Here is a 5,563-nt window from a genome sequence, read left to right as displayed (position 1 = left end):
TATTATTATTATTATTATTATTATTATACATAAAAGTGTTTCCCATCAGTGTTAAATTGATTAATATTTTTGGTGCATACAGGCTGAGCTAATTTTAAATACTTTATTATGTGTTTAATGTGAAGCTTCATATTTTGTGTTTGTAGTGGCAGTTGTTTATTAGCTCAGAAACACAGGCCTACATCTTGATTTTTCAAAAAAAAGAAAAAAAAAAGAAGCTTGTTTACTTCCTGATGCTACCTGTATTTCCATACGAAGTGCAGGTCAGAACTGATCTCAGAACAGGGAAAGCAGAGCCACTGGAAGCCTGTGTGGCAAGTTTCTACCAGATCAGTTTACAGACCAAAAGTTTATCTACAAAGTACATGCGCAAATGACCAGGAACACGTTACTGACCTCTCAGTTTGCCCAGCTCCAGTTATCATTCACAGGAACCAGATTGCGCTACACTTTGCTATGAGATGAAATAAGCACAGCTTTGACAGATGACTGTAGCCACAAGGTGGCAGTAATGTCAAGGATAGATGCACTTATTTACTGACGGGCGAGGAGCAGTGCTTTCTGATATCAAAGTAGCTTTAAATTGCTTTGCTTTTCCTGACAGAATACTACTGATAAAATATGAATTTATTAAGTATCTGCTAACAAAAATATTATTTGTGGTTATTTTTGGCCTGTTTCTATCAATATTTCAAGCAGTAATGATGTGAAATCTTTGACAGCATTTTATTTCCTGTTCAGTTAACTGTCTTTGTACTGTGTCATCAGCTTATCCTGTTAAGCTTTGCTGACATGTGGGCTGTTTCATTGAACAAAAACCTATCATCAGTATGCAGAGGTGTGAGGTCTCCCTCTACTGGTTTACCAAGGGGTTACTGTTGTTTATACATAATGTCTGTACTCAGTAAAACTCTTTGTTAATAACATGCCAGTAGTTGAAATAAATGATATCTACAGAAGAAAAGCTATGTAAGACTGAAATTCAAAGAATAATATGTCTTCAAACCATAGACAACCAGTGTTGGGTGAAGAAATTGAACCGGAAGAGAGCGAGTGAGTTGAGCTCTGCAACAGAAAAGTTACAAAGCAAAGGCATGGGTGTTAGACAAGTGTGAAATAAAACCACAGTGTGAATGTATGTATTTGATCACTTTGCATGTATATTTCTCCTTTCTGCTAAGAAGGTGTGAAGAGTTTCCTTTGCCATTTCATAAGGTTGTGAATTATAAAGGAACATTAAATCAGCAATTTCACAAACTAAAAATCTCAAAAACATTATTTTAAATTGGTACATGGATTAACACTGTGTTTTGTCTAGAAGTGATAGTAATACATTTCAATCTGATCATTTTAATTTTTCAGGAAACTCAACGTATCAATAAATGGCCTGCATTTGTATAGCGCTTTTCTAGTCCCTAAGGACCCCAAAGCGCTTCACACTACATTCAGTCATTCACCCATTCACACACACATTCACACACTGGCGATGGCAAGCTACATTGCCATCGCCATAATTGCCACACGCCATGCCATGGCAATGTAGCTTGCGATGGCAAGCTACATTGCCATCGCCATAGAATTTATGGCGTGACTAGAAAATCAAGAGTTGTTCTTTTTGTTGTCAGGACACATGAAAACGTATTTTTACTATTAAGCCAAAGTGCTACAAGATCGAGTTGTAGTTGTAGCTGAAGATGTTCATTCTCTCAAGGGAGAACTGACTGGATCCTCTGACATTTTGATATACAGCTGTGAGATTGCGCAAGTCAGTGTGTTTACTGTCGTACTACTTAAGTTGTTGCATGTTCTTTCTCAAAAGTATATGTGAAGATCGTTCTAAACTACAGATAGAGTGTGAAAGTATACTATGGTGAAGGGTCAGAATATAAGCAAGAAGAAACATACAGAGGCTCTTCGTCGTAAAAGCTGCATCTGAGCGTGTCGTGTGTGTAGTGACCCTTACTGTTGTGGTTACAATGACAATCTTTTCTTTTAGGTTAAAACCTAATATCTAACCTCAACACACTGAGCAGTACAACAATCATTAATGTCTGTAAATGTGTTTTGAGCAATTAAGCTCAGATGTATCAAATAAAATATTTATAGCTTAATTATACATTATAATGCCTGTCATGTCTGTGTTAAACTGGCATCAATTTGTTTGTAAACTTCTTTTTTTGGGTTATATCTATTTAAAAGAAAATATTACAGTCTCAGTGAAACTGCATTATTAGTTGGAGTATAAAATGACACGACTGGTTTTGGGAGTTTAAGTGTCACTAAATTGATACACAACTTCTCTCTCTACAGTTCTATTGTAGTTACATCCTGCCTCGTGTGAGTTTATGCATTCTTATCTGAATCTGATCAGTAACACCAAGCAATGGAAACCAATGAAAACTGAGTACAGTTTATTTGAAGCCGATCACTTACAGGAAACATGGTCATTCTAAACTGGGCCTATTTGCATCTTGGTAAAATAAAGGAGCTTATCTGAAAGTTGCCTGCTGAGTCCACAGAGGCTGGATAGTAAAGAAGAAGCATAGAAGCTATGTTTGGAGTGTAGGTGATGCTATAGGAGACTCTTAAGGTGAGCTGTGTTTACTTATTTATAACCTGCAGTCAGTGTGACAGAACAGTTACTGAATACATTTCGATATCCTGTGTGTTATACATAAACACAAAGTTGAGAACAAAAGTTGAAAACCAACTCAAAGCTACTTTAAAGTGATCACCTCAGTGATTCGTCTGTAAAAACACGAAGAGGGTTTGCTGGTGAATCAGCCGGCCATTCCAAAAGTTAAACAATACTGCTTCACAGTTTCATGCTGTTGCAATGCTTTGCATCTCTTTTTTTCTTTCTATATTGCTTATTTCCCTTCCTTTCATGCAAACCTAAGCACTCAAAAAGGCATCTCTCCCTCACAGCCTGTAAAGACTGCTAAGCAACAGCGCTCTCCCCCCAGGACACTTCTACACTATTTGTGAATTGTTGCCTGTGCTTTCTAGGAAGAAAACTCAAGACCATCGTAAACAAGAGATATTGTATGATAATCACCCTTTAAAAGTTTCGCTTTAGTGAGACAGTGTTGTCTAGACTCAGGTTTGCAAGTACAATTAAAACAGGGAGAGGAAAATGAGAAGGAGAAGTAAGACAGTTTAGCTTATTTTATTCTTTTTACAAAAATACTGTGTCTACATCATCACCCATTTACTGTTTCAGTGTGAACTAAAGGTCCCAGCAGATTTATAGCCAGATTTGCTCATAATTTCATTTCATTTTTAAAGTGCATTTTTTTTTATTTACTTTTCAAGATTCAAACCACAGCGTGGATGAATAAGGATCATGGAGCAGTTTCTCACCCTTTTGCTAGTAGTAGCAGGAACTCATGGTAAGATTGTCCTCAAAATTATGCCAAAAATGTACATTTGGAGTGTGAATAATTTAAACTCACAATCTTTTGAATGCATCTTTTCCAGCTTTCTTTCCAGTTGATGAGACTACATGTGATCTTACCAAGATCACATGTCCATGCTCTCCTCTTCTTAAAGGAACTGTGTATATCCAAGTGATGACTAATGCTAGTGGCCGTGAAATGAAGTTTTTGAAGGTACTTCCCAAGGGGAACATAACTGTGTTCAGTCTGAAGAAAGAAAAAATAACAACAACAGACAAGGAATTTAACAACAGACTACAGTTTATAATTGAGAACGGGACACTCAAGATCACAAACATGCGGAGGAATGATTCAGGTCAATATACTGTTGAGGTCTTTAATTCCAATGGAGTCCAAGAGAAAAAAATTAATTTCACCCTGGATGTTAAAGACAATGGCAAAGGTGAAGGCAAGTTATGTAAGTTACTTATGATTTTATAGCTTTAAAGTTATTGTAAAGTTTATCACAAATCATATAAACGCCATCTGAGTAGAACTGCAAAGCGCAGTGTACATCACTTGTGCAACATATAACAATTTCAAAGGAAAAACATATATCCACACTCAGACACAACTTTAATGTTTAAGGTTTCCAGATTCTTGAAGTGAATGAACAGAATGTGTGATATAACATCTGTGTATCTATTAGTATTACCAGTTAGTTTAGTTACACATGGACTGCTATTAATATTACTGATTTAATATTAAACTTTATGCTTTAAAGTCATACTGAAGCTTTCCACTTGGTCACCAATCATTATTAGCTGCACCAAATGAGAACATTAAAGTGTCAAGCACAAGTACAATAGTAGATGTGGTTGTGATTGTGCTGCTTTCACACAAGTTTTCCATGCAGCTTTTTTTGGGTGTCTAACAGCTATCATCTCTGGTGTTGTTTGGTGAGGTATAACAATATAATGTACTTTTTTTTTTACATAGCACAATTCTTAAGTAGCTTCTGCACAGAAAGAATAAAAAAGATTCAAAAATAAGAACAAGCTTGAATGAGAAACGATGAAAGAAACAAAAAAAGTTCTGAAGACCTGTACTGAGGTCAGTTAATGGTATTTGTGTTTAATAAAAAAACTCCTGCCAGATGCATTATTGTTTAAAAAAAAACAATAATACCTCATTCTGAGATAACTTCAACATGAGTATGCGGTTAAATTAATTATAGCAATGAGAATTTTAGTTATCAAATTATATGGAAAAGTAAATCTAAAACTATCCTTTGCTTAGTCCTCTGTTTTTCCCATTTTGGAAAATCCCTGAATTACTGATATTAATCCATTAAAAGGTTTTTTTGTTTGTTTGTTTGTTTTTGTTTTTTTGTAGAAAGGCTACAGGTTATGTACAACATTTAACATTTTTTCTATTTGATGATGATGTGACTGTAAAGCTACAGTGACCGACAGCAACTACTACTTGGAGGGCATTGAACAATGAAAATTGTCAATGTTTTGATTGTGTTTATTTTGTTTATTTTTTTCTATTTATTTGCAGGTGTAGAAACTTACTGTGATGGCAGACAGGATGGAGCTCTGTGTTATGGAGCTTTGGGAGGAACTGTGGACATCCAGCTGATGGACAGCACCTCAAAAATAACAAGATACAAACTGTTAAAGAATTCATTAAAAATACTAGATGTCCGAAATAATAAGGTTATTTCTAATATAGTACAAGATAGATCAGTCATTCTCCCCTTTAATGGGACATTTAGGCTCAGTGACCTGAGCAGGAATGACAGTGGTAATTATACCCTTCAAACCTTTGATTCAGATGGAAGATCAACAGGCGAGCAGACTTTACAGTTGTTTATTCAAGGTAAATAATGAGAGTAAATTTTTCTCCGATTGGGAAATGATGACAATTTGTAGATAGAAATTTAACATTGTGAAATTTATTTTTCATTTGAGACTATAACGAATTAGATTTTGATGTAAAATCTAAGCATATTTTTTTAACCTTTTGTATTCAAGGTAAACATTAATAGTAAATATTAAATGTTAAAATACTTTAATAATAATAAAAAAATAACAATAATAACTATCCTCTATGGGAAATTGACAACAATTACACACACACACACACACACACACACACACACACACACACACACACACACA

This window comes from Pundamilia nyererei, unplaced genomic scaffold, assembly GCF_000239375.1.
Source record: "Pundamilia nyererei isolate P.nyererei 1_Seehausen unplaced genomic scaffold, PunNye1.0 scaffold00001, whole genome shotgun sequence".
NCBI classification, from domain to species: Eukaryota; Metazoa; Chordata; class Actinopteri; order Cichliformes; family Cichlidae; genus Pundamilia; species Pundamilia nyererei.
Note: the sequence above shows the minus strand (reverse complement) of the source record.